At 43.6% G+C, this 16,336-nt stretch overlaps 1 protein-coding gene across 1 annotated transcript in view; it reads right to left on the bottom strand.

Annotated features, from left to right (window-relative positions):
- Positions 1–16,336, bottom strand: part of pdhx (pyruvate dehydrogenase complex component X) — a 408,353-nt gene that overhangs the window by 183,595 nt on the left and 208,422 nt on the right. The window lies entirely within an intron of this gene.

Below are 16,336 nucleotides of genomic sequence, written 5' to 3' on the forward strand. Positions count from 1 at the left end.
CTCTCTCTCTCTCTCTCTCTCTCTCTCTCTCACAGCCTGACTGATGCCGTCCTCATTGTCTCATGACCGCTCCCTCCACTGCGTGTCTTCCTCTGTCAGTGTCCGATATCAACGCTTAAAAACAATTATGGGACTGCCAGGGGGGTTGGACATAGCGCAGCGTCAGCAAACACACGTGGAACACCTGCCAAAATGGTGTGTGCGTGTTTGGGGGAGGTTGGTGTAAAATGGAAAGGAGGGAAAAGTCAAACAAAGGAGAACTTATTATAAAAATGGAAATGTAATGGACGTTAAGCTTCTTATCGGATGTAGCTGACGCGATTGTGTTTGTGTGCACAATATGTGTCCAGATGCATGCGTGTTTGTGTGCATAATGTGTGTTTGTTTGTCTACACACAAGTGCATGGGAGAGATAATGTGTATCGTCTTCAACCGTAAAGTGTAACCAATATCTTTGAAAGAATCCAAAACTTCTCAGTGAAAACAGATTAAGAGATTAAGACATGTTCCAGAGGACATGAATAAATAATGCTTTTAGCTAGCTCTCAGTGTGTGTGTTTGTTTGTGTGTGTGTGTGTGTGTGTGTGTGTGTGTGTGTGTGTGTGTGTGTGTGTGTGCACACGCGCGTGCGTGTGTGGTTGCATAGCGCACGCCCACGGGTGTGTCTTCATGTGCGTGTGTATGTGTGCGTGCGCCCACGGTTTTGTGAGTGCATGTGTGTGTGAAAGGGTATGTTTAGATAATTTATTTCTGCATATTACTGTGGCCTAACCAGAGTGGAAGTGGACAGATTTCTAACCGTTATCTAACCAGGTAAAAACACATAATTATGAAAATACGTTTTGTTTTTAATTGTGTCCTGGTTAACACACAATAGCAAGAACAGAACACATTACAATGCATATACCACAATATAGCAAAACACAACACAGTTGAGATCAAAACAGAGAAGAGAAGACGCAGAGGGAGAAAACTGCATTCTCCCATTCTCCCAAGACTAAAGGGCCGAAAATGCGCTGGCAAATATTTCACACTTGGTGATGCCTCATTAGTACAGGTTGACGCTTTTATTCGTGCTGAAAATGTGCTATATCGCCTCATCATATTCACTTTTAAATTCATGCAAATTAATTGCACAGAATAAATTCTCCCGGTGTACTAAGAACCTTAAGACTTAGATTACGAGATATCTTATGTGCAACAATGACATTTTGTCCTGAGAATGGTGTTGGAAGAAAGGTCATGGGGTCAGACATAGTTTTATCTTTTTTTCATCTTCCAGAAAGCACTCTTCAAGATTCATAGCAATCTGTCTTGATTTTTTTATATTGTGTTCATAACTGAACATTAGAGAAAGGGTGGCATTAGAGAAATAAGAGTAAGAATGCCCTCTGCAAGATTCATGGCAATCTATCTGCCTATTATAGTTTGAGATGTCTTGTGTGCACAAATGAACATTCTGGCGACACGTTGGCACGCTCTATAAGAGACATCTTCGGCATCATGATGCGGCAATTCAGCCAGGAGCTTTCGAGATGTGATGTTTGGCACCAAAATAGTAGATGGACGGCCAGACCGACAGACCTACCGATAAACTAATATCCTTAGAGAAACAGTCTGATGTGGTCCGACAAGTAAAGTCAAATACAAATATTAACAGGATCTGATATCTTGTTCCACAGATGTCAAATCATTTTACATTTACAGAGAGATATTAAGTCCTTTTGATTATAAGTCCTAAATCAAGTCATTCCAGCATCAAGTCCAGCAACCCTGAATGCTTTTTTGCCTAATTCAGTTTTAGCATCAGATACAGCAGATGGGTGCAGGTTTATGATTACTTTAATGGCTGCAATGAAGCAAATGAATTGCTAAGATCAGTGGATGGGCCAGTTCCCTGGATGGAAAATAACCTGCACAGCTTCGTCTGTGATGACTTTGCTTTTATCTCCTCTTCCTGTGTGGAGTCTCCACCTCCGGTTAAGTCTGAGGCACCAGAACAATCCCACGGGATCAGATTGTTTTTACATGCAGCCCACGTAGCATCGCAATTTGCTACATGGTACCACGTGTAAAAGGTGCCATGTATGATATCAGAGCTTTGATATCACCGCTGGCCCGCTGGGACAATCTGCTCCAATGCGTTTTCTATTCCTCAGTTTGTCTTTCCCTCTGTGCGTTTAAGCCTGATATACTTTGTTGCACACTGGTGACGAAAAGCCTTAGAAATGGGATGATCTGAGTCGAAAATAGGAGCAGCACTCATCAACACTCAACATATGGTGGCAGATGTGTGGCAGTGTGTGTGAGCAAAGATGGGGGAGGGGAGGTAAATAGCAACAGAGGGGTTGAAAAAGAGAGAGACACAGACAGAGACAGAGAGGGAAAGAAGAGACGGGCAAAGAGAGAGAGAGAGAGAGAGAGAGAGAGAGAGAGAGAGAGAGAAGAAGAAGAAGAAGAGGGAGGGAGACAGAAAGGTGAGAGATGGAATGGAAAGTTGAGTGGTTCATACCACCACAGCAAAACAGATGCCACATTCTGTCTGGCACAGTGATCTGTGTGCTTGCCTCTATTTATACCCCTGCTCTGTCACTTCAGGGACAGCAAGCACTCACAGTACGCACGCACGCACGCACGCACGCACGCACGCACGCACGCACGCACGCACACAGACACATTCCCACTCACATCTTCCATCATGCATCCAACTTTTTCAGCTCTCTCACACTGACTTGAAAGAAAGGCAGATTAGAGAAGCTTCCTGTGAGAGAAATATGACTGAAAGCATCGTGTGAGGGCACAGAGATGATATACAGATCATTATGGAAGTGATACGTGACCAGTGAAGTGCTGCATGTTGGAGTAGAGAGGGAAAGAAAGTGGTTCAAAATGTAGGGTCAAGGCCATTCTTGTGGGAGATCAAAACAGCAAGTTTCCTCCCCATTCCTTTTCTTATCGCCTCAAATGCTTGGCTTTATAGTTGCCAGGCTGGACTGTGGGAAAGAGGAGAACGAACAAACAGAGGGAGGAGGACATTTATGGAGCTTCCTGGATACTGAGAATAACAGCCATCAGTTACATCAGCTTTTCCACACTGACACCGACTAGAGCTGGGAAAACCCAAAATAAGGGAGGGAAGGAGGAGACGATGCTAAGAGAAAAGTAGCTTGATTTCAGAGCACCTCTTGGACAGAGGAAGAGAATGTGTTTATTCAGGGACAATATACATTTCTATAATGTCTCAATACAAAAAGCTTTGTTTATTATACAAGTAAGACGCGCGAACGCTGGAAGCGAACGCAGCTCGATTTTTTTTTGTATTTACGGACTTGTAATCCGTGTTATTTCACCGTGATGGGGAGAGAACATTGACATTGTGTGTGTGTGTGTGTGTGTGTGTGTGTGTGTGTGTGTGTGTGTGTTTTAAATTTGCAGGCTGTTGTGCATTTTAATCAGAGCATTGTCTACATTCCTGCACTCTGGTGCACTCTGGCGGCTGCACACAGGCAGTGCACGCACACAGAGACACACACACACACACACACACACACACACACACACACACACACACACACACACAACCCGAGCACAGTTTCATAGTAAGCTGCACTTGGGCGGAGGCGCGGCGTTCGCAATTAGTGCTGCAGAGAGAGAGAGAGAGAGAGAGAGAGAGAGAGAGAGAGAGAGAGAGAGAGAGAGAGAGAGAGAGAGAGAGAGAGAGAGAGAGAGAGAGAGAAAACAGGGACCTTTAACCACAAGAACCCTTACAGTATGTCCCTCTTCTGGGCATGCCATAGGCAAACATTCTGCGACGCGTGCTGCATTGTGTTGCAGTGTGGCTATTTTTGCTATTTGACGTACCGTGAAGTATATACGTATAGGGTTTAACCACATGAACCTATTCTGGGCATGTCAGGCGAACATTCGGGCAAAATAGGTGAACATTCTGTGAAAATAGGCAATTTGGTGTACAGGGAAACGGGGAGGGGGCCAAGTATAGACCCCTGGGGGACACCGGTCAAAAACGTACAGTTAAGTAGTTACTTTAACAAGAAGCACCCAGCGGACAAAAAGCCTACTGTAAGTGTGTGTGTGTGTGTGTGTGTGTGTGTGTGTGTGTGTGTGTGTGTGTGTGTCTCATTTCTTACACCAAGTCCCCTTCTTAAGCTGCAGACCACCGCTGCATGTTAAACGGCCTTTGTTTGTCATCAATCAGTGCAAATGTTACAAAAGCAGAACAGGGTTCATTACACATCCAGCTCAGAAAGATGACACAAGTTGCTGCATCCATCAACTTCACAGACCGCAGGCTCCTGCAATATAGCACTCGCTGGCAAGGAAAGGACGATGCACGCTCACACACACAAAGGTATGTGCGCGTGCGGACGCACTGACATACAACACATGCGCGCTCGCACGAATACACACCTGCGTGACTGATGATGTTCCTCAGGAGAGTCACACAAACAAATTCAAACGAAACGGTGCCGGGGGGGTGGCACTTTAAGAGCAAGGTGAATATCTTATGCAGGTGCAATAAAAGAAGCTTGGAAGCAATCTGGGGGAATGTCACCTTATATGTCATGAAAAATGAATAGCTAAATCCTGTCACTATAGCACGCTGTGTGCGTGTGTGCGTGCGTGCGTGCGTGCGTGCGTGCGTGCGTGCGTGCGTGCGTGCGCGCGTGCGTGCGTATGTGTGTGTGTGTGAGAGAGAGAGAGAGAGAGAGAGAGAGAGAGAGAGAGAGACTAAGACAATAACATGCCAATTTTCCTGCCGTTTGATGTGCTTCCAGGAAATACGGCCCATGCTACAGTAAGTGTGACCAGGCAAGGGGCAAGTTCTAAATCATTGACATGACGTGTGTGTGTGTGTGTGTGTGTGTGTGTGTGTGTGTGTGTGTGTGTGTGTGTGTGTGAGAGAGAGTACAGAAGGTGTTTGTCGTCGTGTATGTGTTCTAATCTGTGGGAGCGTGTGCATGTGCGCATAAGCTTTGCATTTGTGCAAAAGTGTGCGTGAACATTACAGCTGTCAAAGGCAAAGGGGGGAATAGAGAGATAGTGTGTGTGTGTGTGTGTGTGTGTGTGTGTGTGTGTGTGTGTGTGTGTGTGTGTGTCTGTGTGTGTGTGTGAGGAGGGAGGGAGAGAGAGAGAGAGCAAGGACGACACGGGAAAGAACAACAACAAACGCTTGCTCCTCTTTGAAGTAGCTCCCTATCACCTTCTCTCCCCTCCGTCCCTCCCTCCCACTGTCCGTCAGCAAGCCATAAATCGGGGCTCTTGTCTGGCAGAACGCCTCTGAAGTTCAAGGAATGTGTGCCCGGGATGTGAGGCCCGGTGAGTTATGGGAACACCTGGGAGGGGTGGAGGGGGGATGGATGTGGGGGGGGGGGTGTATGAGGCGGCAGGAGGGGGAGGGGAGCTTGCATTCGCCCCCCTCATCCATCCTTGTACCCATGCAGGGGCGCCACGATGACAGCCAACAGGGCTGATGGATGAGCTGTCACCTACCCGCTCAGCGCTGGAGATGGGCATTTCAGCCGCGGCATATGCACGGAACACGGGTCCACACACACGGACGCAATGCGGTGACACAATCACAAAAAAAAAAAGAAGAAAAAAAAACACACACCCTGTCCTTATTGTGGGAAATGGGAATTTGAGTATAGAATCCACACAGTAACATATTTTACTGACTTACAGTGTTACTGTAAGTCAGTAACAAAGTCTGGGAGTGTAAATGGCCCCTTAGAAAAGTGTTAATTCATCATAGTCATCATCATCCTTTATTTAACCAGGTAGAAGTCTCATTGAGATTCAAATCTCTTTTCCAAGAGTAACCTGTCCAAGAGAGCAGCATCAACAGTAACACAAATGAAACAAACAGACAAATACAACTATCGAGAGTACTAAATTCGATATTTTATATTGATCAGTTCTGACCATTTCAGGTCCTTCTGTTCTTGATTCCAGGATGAAACGTCCTGATTGCCTGATTCCATTCTAACTCTGGGGAACAACATCTGTAAGGTAGCCTATAGTGAGAGCACAGCCCATATACATTTTGGTTTCTACACACGTATGTATACAGATAAGAAGGAGCCAGCCACATTTCTACAAGGTGTGTAGAAATGTGCACCTGTGGGTCCTAATTTAATTCTCAGAGTTCAATTGACACTCAGGATTTGGCTGCAGAGGCCTGCCCCTCCAGCGGCGACATCAGAGGCAGGGTTTTGGTGAGAATCAGGGGGCCGGCGGGGGCGAGGAGGGGGTCGTTTTTAGAGGGATGAGGTTATCAAAACAGAACATGGCTGAGGTCATGGCCTGTCCTGGCTCTGTCGTTCCTGAACAGCGAGCTCACATTCCTGGAGCCTTATGGAGCCTGACACGCACCAGGAAGCCACCCATCTGCCTGCCTCGTGTCTGCTGCATGGGACCATGGATGCACCGCACTGCGCTCCAGATGCAGGCTGGATCTTTCCATTTCTAGGTGGATGTGTCTGCCAGGGCAGAGCTAGAATGTTTTAATCTGTGCACCAGGTGGGTCTTTCACAGTAAAAGCCTCAGTGTTACTTTATCTCACTGGTTCTCAAAGTGGGGTCCTTGAGGGGGTTCCCAGCAAAATGTGTTAATAAGCCATCAAATTAGTTTAACGACTTTAACACTATACATCAGCTATTTGAAAATAGCGTGTGTGTGTGTGTGTGTGTGTGTGTGTGTGTGTGTGTGTGTGTGTGTGTGTGTGTGTGTGTGTGTGTGTGTGTGTGTGTGTATGTGTGTGTGTGTGTGTGTGTGCGTGCGCATGCGTTCATTGGTGTGTGTGTGTGTGTGTGTGTGTGTGTGTGTGTGTGTGTGTGTGTGTGTGTGTGTGTGTGTGTGTGTGTGTGTGTGTGTGTGTGTGTGTGTGTGTGTGTGTGTGTGTGCGCGCGTGTGCATGCGTGCATGCGTGCATGAGTGAAGGTATGGAGGGGGACATTAAGATGTCACAGCAAACGCATCATATTACTTTGCAGATGGTGAGACAGCCAAGACAGCAGAAAATAAAAATCAATAGGCGAATGAATAAATCAAATTAATAGTTGTATATGTCCTTGCAGGAGATTTCTGTTTTCCTTCTCTCTGTGTATCTCACAGCCCATCTCTACTGCTCCCCCCCTTCCTGATGGGAAGAACATCAATTTTGCCATTAAAACGATTGACTCCTTTCCTATCACCAATCTCAAGGATATATTCCTGGCCTCAAGTGTCCAATAAGAATCCCCCTCTCTTTCCTTCCAAAGGCTAAATGATAAAGAATAAATGAGGTATTTCACAAAAATCGAAGGAGAAGGGAGAAGGGAGAAAATGAAAGTGAGAGAAAATACAGGATATTCCCTTTGTGCCTCGATACTAATGGATGTGGAAACCAAAGAGAGATTTAGATTCCCTGTCAGGGACATTGATTTGGTGGAAGATGTCTTTGTAGACACCCTGGATGATTATCCCTCCCCCAATCAATCAATGCACAGTGCACACAGGATCTTACAATAGCAATATTTGCACGCGCCAAATTGACAGAGGAAACTGAAATGATAAAGAATATGAAAAGACGGTATAGGGAGAGAGAGTGAGAGAGGGGTAATGAGTGAAACACAGCGACAGAGGGAAAGGAAATGGGGAGAGGGAGTATTTTCTGGTCCTCTGCGGAGGGGAAATTGCTTGCTTCACCCAGCAGATGGCTGATCAGATTGCTCTGGTGAGCTGTTAGGGGATAAGTGTCTTGCTCACGGATCAACGCGTAGGGGGTCGAACCGGCGACCTTTCCATTCCCACACGGCCTCCCCACCCATTCAGCTAAGGGCGGCTGAGGAAAAACCTTATTAAACTGACACAAAGGAGAGCCCCCTCCCAAGGTGACATACATCCAAATTGTCTTACTTCTGACAAAACTTGGGAAGAAATTGAATCCACCTTTATTCGCCTCAACGCATGTGTGTTATGCACAAAGTATGTATACTGTGTGCATAACAAAGAGCTGAGAACACAAAGGTTTGCTGTGGTTGACTTAACACGCTCTGTGGAAGGAAGTAAAGTGCTATACTCCCAAATTATGTTTTTTTTTCTTTCTTCTTTTTTTAGGGGGGAATGTGAGGATGTCATGAAGTGTTTGTGTTAAACAGAGGGCTGCACCCTGCGTTTGTCTCAGGCTATAATTACTGTGGCTCCTGGCAAGGGAGGCCAGTCTGTATCAGACCTATGATTTGACTTGAATCAGGTTACAGGTGTGAAAACAATCTCTTTGTAGGAGAGGGGGGACATTTTCACTATATGACTGTTAGTATGCATAAACACAAAGAGTGTTCATTTAACTCTGAGAGTATACAAATTGCAACCAAATGGAAGAGGCAGCCAGGCTACCTGATTTTTCTGTTTATAAAGAAATGTTCTTGAACATTCCACTTTTTTTTTTGGATTGATTGAATACTTTATCAGTCAGAAATGCAGCATGTGGTACAGTAAGACATTAAGACGAAAAGGATAACACAAAAATGTCCTGGGGACTTGTTTCCATTGCGGTCCACTTTAAATCATTAATTCTATACACAATTCCACAAACCGATCACAGAGTGAGAGGAGGTGATAAGGTTTGCAGTGAAGTTTTTGATGTTGTGAGACTTGTGACCAATAAATTGTTTTTTTTTTCCTTTGGCCTTGACTCGTCTCTTGATTGCTTGGTAGCCAGCAATTAGCAACATGATTCACCAAGTTTTAATCAGAAACGTTATATTGCTAACCAAAACCTAGCGTCATTGTCATTACACAATGGGGAACTCTAATGCGGAGTTTAATAAAAAATAACATTTTAAGGTGTCATAGCTGGGTAAATGCAGGTGAAGATAATAACATTAATCCTGTTTTGTTTCATTTGTGTGTTTCTGGGTGCCAGCATGAAGTTAACTGGACAGGTGTTGTTCGTGCTGGCACTATAGTACACAGTAAATCTATAGCTGAGGATCACATTGTTTATAATATGTTTTAGAAGCTTAGCAGCCCAGAGTGTGATTTCTGCACTACCACCCTCCTGTTAAGACCGACCAAATGTGTTACCACTTAAACTCTAAAGTCTAAATACTTTGTTGACCAGTGGTCTACTACATCTTGGCCCCCTCCTTTTCCCCCTCAACACTAAATCTCTTAGCAGAAAATAACTGATCTACAAGCCAGGGTTTCCGCTAAAGGCATTTTTGGGCTGGCCAAAATGGCAAAAGAATAGTCATACTGTAATACGTCACCCCACATGTATGTGCTTTGCTTCGCATTGCAAGCTTATAGTTTGGCTATTTTCGTTCAACTATTTTCGGCAAATATTCACCTATTATGACATGCCCAGAATATGTCAGGTGAGTGATGCAATGTGGTGATGATTTTTTTGTTGTTGTTTTCTTTTGTTGCTGGTTGTTAGAGGGATAGTCAGTGGTAATGTCTGTAATGTGAAATCCTGAATATCGTTGCTGTCGGGCAGAAACCAGCTATCTCCATTTTTGAGCTTTTTCTTTTTTTAATAATAAATCAGTGCTATTGAACACCCTTTATGTCTGTGTGTTGGTTTAAACAATATTGAACCAATGAGTATCCAAAGTAACCAAAGTATGAAAAAGCGCTTCTGACAAAACCAGCTAACTCCATTGGATCCTCAAATTGTCTGCTAAACCAGCTAACCCCACCCCCTGACTCCAGGCTCCACACCCTTTTGACCTCCAACCTCATTGTGAGCTTGGAGGTCCATTCAGCTGGTCTTATCAATGATGAGCAAAACCTCCTAACTTGAATTTCCTGAAAAATTTACATTTTGGAGTTAGCTGGTTTCTGCCCGACAGCAGAGATATGAAATGTTCATCTGTAATTTTTTTTAGTTGTCCCGGTAATATTACGTTGTTCAGTGTACTGAAGTAGGATATCACATGACATGGGTAAGCTATGATGATTTAAAAAAAAAGTTATTATACATTTAGTTGCAAGAGCAATACTTGTTTGATGTTTTCTTGAAAGAGAAGTTATTAATTCATTATCACTAATTATCTGTTGACTCCCCTGGCTCTTTCGTGTGTTTCTACTTGCGGGTGTGTGTTGTTTGTTTTTCTGTTATGTTAGCGTGATTGTTTTTAGGGGTGTTTTCTCTCCTACTCTGCTCTACCGTAGATTGTTACAGTGGGCAACAAGATGTTTGATTTGAAAGAGGATCACACATTCCGACAAAAGAACTTCTGCAAAGGAGCACACTTGATGTATCCACGCTGATCCTCGCTCCCAGCAACTTGGGGAGCCTCCTTTCTCCTTTCTCTTCGTTCCTCCAAAAGCAAATTAAGATTTGGAACGCATGCGATTTCTGGGTGATGCTGGAGGACAAAGGACGGAGGAGGCAGAAATTTGTGTATTGGGATTTGGCTACAGACTTGTACTCCACTCACTTCATCCCATAGCCTGGAGGGACGATAGATCTGTGATTGGCTAGTTAGTTGTTAGGCCAACCAAGGATAGAGTACATCCCAAGGCCCGAAGTGAAGATTGCTAATTTGGCTAATCCGTTGCGGGCAACCATCACTCAGTGACTCAGTCAGTCAGTCAGTCAGTCAGTCAGTCAGTCAGTCAGTCAGTCAGTCAGTCAGTCAGTCAGTCATTCAACGACATATGCATCTATAGGGCTGGTCCAGGGCCCAGCCAAAAACAACACCACATAAATTCATTAACTGCCAATTAGGGCCGGTCCGGGACACAGCCAAAAACAACACCACATAATGTAATTATCTGCCAATTTTTCCGGACATTCTGTACACAGCTTGTTCATCTACAATGGGGATTTATTTTTGCAAATTTAGCATGATGTTTTGTTTAGTTTAGTTTAGTTTATTTCTGCCAATTATGTAGTAGCATACAGTTTAGATTTCAATACAATAGGTAATATTGGCTATAGCATGTTGCAAGGTGGCACTGTCCACATCTGAAACAGAAGTAGTAGTAGTATAATAAGCTGATTAAGATTCCTGCAATACAGACAAGAGCCACATGAAATAACAGTTCGAATAAAAGTGTGCCCCTAATTATATGCTATTACCCATAATGTTGTGCAGTACCATCTCACCTTCACCAAGGCATGACCGATCCTGTTCAAAAGACGGAGATACTGCCGAGTCAGCCATAAAGTGCCTCTAATGCAAGTGTCCAATGAGCTGATCCCTCTTTCCCCTCCTAGGAGAGAGGCAAGCACATGGACACAACCCAAAATCACTACCTGCCTCTACGGCAGCCTCACCGCATGACTGAGTTCCCTGCATCTGCACTTCCATCTACCTATCTACTTGATTGACAGGCTGACTGCCATGGCATCTTCTCACAGAGAGAGAGAGAGAGAGAGAGAGCCATAATCATTTCGATGTAACGCTGCACCATTACTGTACGAGGCTTGCCGGAGCATTTATAACGTACAACAGCCAAGTACAGCAGCACAAAGCCCAATTTACATAGAAATGACCAAATTACAGAGCACCAGCACAGCCAATGGATGCTATCATTCAAAGTGACTGCTACAAGTAACCTCGAGCGGGTCTCCAATAGGCTACAGCCTCCGGCTGGGCTGACTAACATTCAACAGAGAGTGAACGGTCAGCTACAACGAAGTGAATGAGCTGACTCAGCAGTGTGGAGGTATTTTGTCATCAAGTGTCATACGTCCCCCTGCCCTTCGGTGTATCGATCCCCTCTGTACTACAGGCGGTGAAAACACAAAATCCTTGTGACACAGTCAAAGCACACAGAAGAAATAACCAAAAGTGGAAGAGCCTAGCTACACAGAAGATTTCCCAGGCATGGACAAAAATATTTATTTTTGTAGCTTCGAGCTTGTAAAGTCTTTGTAAGCTAAATCCAGAGTTATACTTGGTTGAGCACGGGAGCTTGTAGATCTGCCATTTTCCAAGTTTAAAGTGTTTTTTTCACACGGGAAGCGACTGACGCGCCTAGTAATTTGTTTTCAATAAGGGGAACGTTCAAGTAGATGGGCAAGTGGGCGAGTTGAATTGTGTTTAACATTTTTCACATGAGGTGTGCAATGCGACCCCGCGGATCCAAGTGTCGCTCCCCGTGTGACAAACCCGGGGAGTATCAGGTATAAGGTTTTGTAAAAGCAAAATTGACACTGAGAAGACCTGAGAGAAAGGGTTATGCTAAACAGTGGTGCAGTATTGCAGATGCCTTTCCGGATTTAGAAAGGTCATCTGCTTCTGCTTGTTGGGCCAAGAACAACCGCATGTCTGGCCAGCAAATTTGGGGCCAGTCACATCTTTGTCTGGCACTGATGGTGAATCACAAACGTTGTGCACAGCATTAGCATAGAAATATCTTCATAAAGGATATCAGCTAGGTGTACGCACCCATGAATGAGGCTCATTCAACAGTCAAATCATAGATTATCTTTCCATGAATGTGACGAGTTATTCTTTCCTTCAAAAGACTAAGAAAACAGACATTTCCATAAGCATACTAATTCAAATTTACATAGAGATGAAGCTGGATGCAAATGAGCGCAACTCTGCTTGAAACAGGTCCCCTGGCTGCAACGAGGCATCGGCAGGCGTCACCCAAAGGATTACAAGAATCCGCCAAACATGTCAGTCAAATTCTGGGTGATGTGTGACTTAAAGCAGAGAATAAAAAATTATGGCACCGTAAATGCTGGAACACAGTAAAAGTTTTTACAAAGGACCTTGGTAAGGCCTGGCAAAAAAAGAAGGGAGAAAAAGAAAAAGGATAAACCATACATGATGTCATTTAAAAATGAGGCACATGTTCAATATTTGTTTTCTATTAAACACTCTTTTATACTTCTCCATATGAGTGTTGCACAAAAATAGACGATCTACAAGCTCACAACTTGTCGTGATGCGACACGCTATTTTTATGTTTGGGCAAGTAATGACATGCCCAAAATAGAGTTGCCAGGTTGACAGTGGTTACTAATTAAAAACACAAATGTGTGAAGCTGTGAAGCTAAATGAAGGTTATGACTCTCTGCAGGCCATGGTCTGACATTTGTCTTTATGCCACAAATAACTGCTGGGCTCTATACTTTACTTCAAAACAATTGAGGGACGGAGCTTGAGGGGGAGCGCATAACAAATGTGATGAAGCTAACCAAAATGTATTTTATTGTATTCTCCAACTGGCATGAAGCTACTCATATTAAAGAAAGATGGGGATGGATTAAAAAAAAGCAAACCCAGGACAGGATGAACTATTCTTCTTTGTAAAACAGCATAATTGGGTACATGCAACAGCAGTAGCTTTATCATCCATCAAACATTAATAGAATGATAAAAAAAACAGTAAACAATAGGTATAATACATCACACATTTCCCTTGCAAGCCAGACGATTCTTTCTGCGATAAAAACATCTCTTCAACAAAGACCACTTCTGCGACCACTTCATTGCTTGCTAGGATTTAGTTATGATTGAATGAAAAGATGCACTAGCTCAATGAGAGTAGCAGCCATTTGCGATGGAAAGGGACAGGGAGGACGCAATCTTTAAACTAATCTTTAAAGTGCAGCCACAGTGAGGGTGGACAACAGCTGGGGAAATGTATGAGCCGGCCTGTTCCCCTGCGTACGATTTACTCTGACAGAGATCTGGGGGAAACAAAAAAACAAAAAACAAAACAATTCCACATACCAGGATGTGACTGTCCATAATAACACAACATAGGCCATCAGAGCATATAGGAAAATCTCTTGTGCTAGAAAGGCTGGTCTCTCTTTCATGGGTAATAGGTTTTTGCTTTACATTATAGCACCCAGACTCACACAGCAAAATCCTAAGTGTCAACTCTGTCTGAAAGTGTAAAGATGGACTTAAATTAACACTCTCTCACTTGCTGTTTCTTATTCTCTTTTTCTTTTGTTTCTATTAGAAACCAACTGGTGCAGTATTTTCTGAAACCCATATCGATTTTAGAGGAGGGGGGGGTTATGATTCACCACCCACAGTGCATAGTTATTTCCAATATGAGTATCCAAAGTTATCCTATTCGAATGCGAGTACTGAACTTGACAAACTCGGCAAACACACAATTGGGAGAAAACATTGGGAGATGGTCAATTCGCACTACTGTAAAGTAAAATCATGTAGGTACTCTGAGATACTCTGTAATCTGAGCCTATTAATTTCATTATCAGACAAGCTAGTTATAATACACAGAAATAATACATTTTGTTTAATTTGGTGATGACTCTTCTAACTTCTGACTCAAGATTTCTTACTCTGTAACAATATGAATAATCATACGCTATTAAAGCAGCAGCTCATACATAACAATGATTTTTATGTCCCCAGGACAAATATACTGCAATACAGTACAGTGAATGTTTTCCCAACTGAAAACAACTGAGTACACAGCTGGGTCTCTCTTCACTTCAGATTCCATTTCACTGCAAAATGTGTGTATGTGGCCGTGCAAGGCACGCAATGCATGTGTGCGTGTCCATGGCGATCCACCCTCAGCTACTCTGGAATGTGTGCAATGTGGAGGAGACAAAGATCAGTGTGTTTACCTGTAGTCTGGGCTCATGTCTGCTGCGGGCCCCTGGTTGTGAGTGACTGCTTACAATATTAACATTTAACCACTTTCAACCTGGAGTCCCTATTTTGTCATTACAGGCAATGCTTTTTAACACGACACAACGTTGACACCTTGTATATTTTCATCATATGGTGAAGTAAATATGGCTTAAAGTGTTAGGGATCTTTTCTTTAAATAAGTGTTAAATAGCTCCATAGCATAGCGTATGTTTGGTATATAGTGTCTGTATTGTAACAGGGGTCTCCCCATCTCTCTAGCTCTTTAGTAAAGAGAAAATCCATTTTCAGGTAGGGATACCAATGTCATCAAATCAGGAGAGAGAACTCATACAGGATATAGGATAAACAAGTGAAATTGGAAGTGATACAAAAAAAGAGCAAACTAAATTGGAACTGGAACACTCCAAAGTTGAAGCTGATAAATGGGTTCTCTCTCCTGGTTGGATGAAATTGGAGACCCACCTGAAAATGTAGTATTTTTTGTTTACTAAAGAACTGGAGAGAAGGGGAGACCCTAGGCAGACCCCTGTTACTGTGGAAAAAACATTCTATAGCAATGATTACTAGTATTATATAGAGCTATAACTTTTTTACAAAAACCTTTTTGTTTTAAACAAATAATAATGTCCTGTTTTTTGTTTAGTTTTTTATTTGACCTGAGTTGCCCTTAGCTTGCTATCTATCAAAACAAGTGCCGTTATCACCTCAAGTCGATAACGTTAGGGTACCCAAGAAGGGCCCTGACTTTGTGACTTAATCCTTGGGTTTTTAGACTAACCTATGGCCTGGAATCCTGGCCCTTGCACTCACCAGCCCCCTGGGACCACCCAGCCCCCAACTTGTCCTTCGTGTCCTGTGTGCCCACTGCCCACTCAGCTGTGACTAAGTGACTCTCCCTCCAGTATGCGCTGCGTTTCATAATGAAATCACTCAGTCATGAACAGGAAGTCCCCTGCACTGTGCAGCCATGAAAGAATGCCAGTTATGTCCGTCCACGGGGCCCACTCCTCACTAGGACAGAGACAGTTAAAATCAGCAAGCCTCCCATGGCAAAAGACTCAGTTGTATGTTAACTTGTTAGTCTTTTACATTTTGAATAATGCAATTTCTTTGGATTTAATTGAGCATCAGCAATTCAAGCAATACATATCAATCTTTAACAGCCTTTTGCTGCTTTTAATTGAGATATTCTAAGCACAAACAATACGTTTGGTTTCATTTGGTGACACTCATGATGTATTTTTGGAGGGAAATACTCCCGCTTTCTCTATAACATAGGATATATGTTAAGGCAGCTCATAGCTAACAATGATTTGATCAGTCCCACTCCCCAGGACTGCAATACAAATCAGTGGAAGTCTTCTCTACTGAAAACAACTGAGTTTATATACACAGATGTGTCTCACGTCACTTCAGTTTTCATATAGCTGGAAAACATATGTATGTGTGCACACGTGTGTGTGTGTGTGTGTGTGTGTGTGTGTGTGCCTGTGTGTGTGTGTGTGTGTGTGTGTGTGTGTGTGTGTGTGTCTCCTTGGCGACCGACCCTCAACTACTGGAATGTGTGCAATGTGGAGGAGGGAAAACACCAATGTGTTTACCTGTGGTCTGGACTCGTGCCTGCCCCTGTCTGTGTGAGTGTGTGTGTGTGACTGCTGCAGGCCCCTGTCTGTGTGTAACTGCCCAGTCTTATAGACAACAAACCGAACTGGATTGAATCTATC

Source organism: Gymnoscopelus braueri, assembly GCF_963280865.1.
Source record: "Gymnoscopelus braueri genome assembly, chromosome: 9".
NCBI lineage: Eukaryota > Metazoa > Chordata > Actinopteri > Myctophiformes > Myctophidae > Gymnoscopelus > Gymnoscopelus braueri.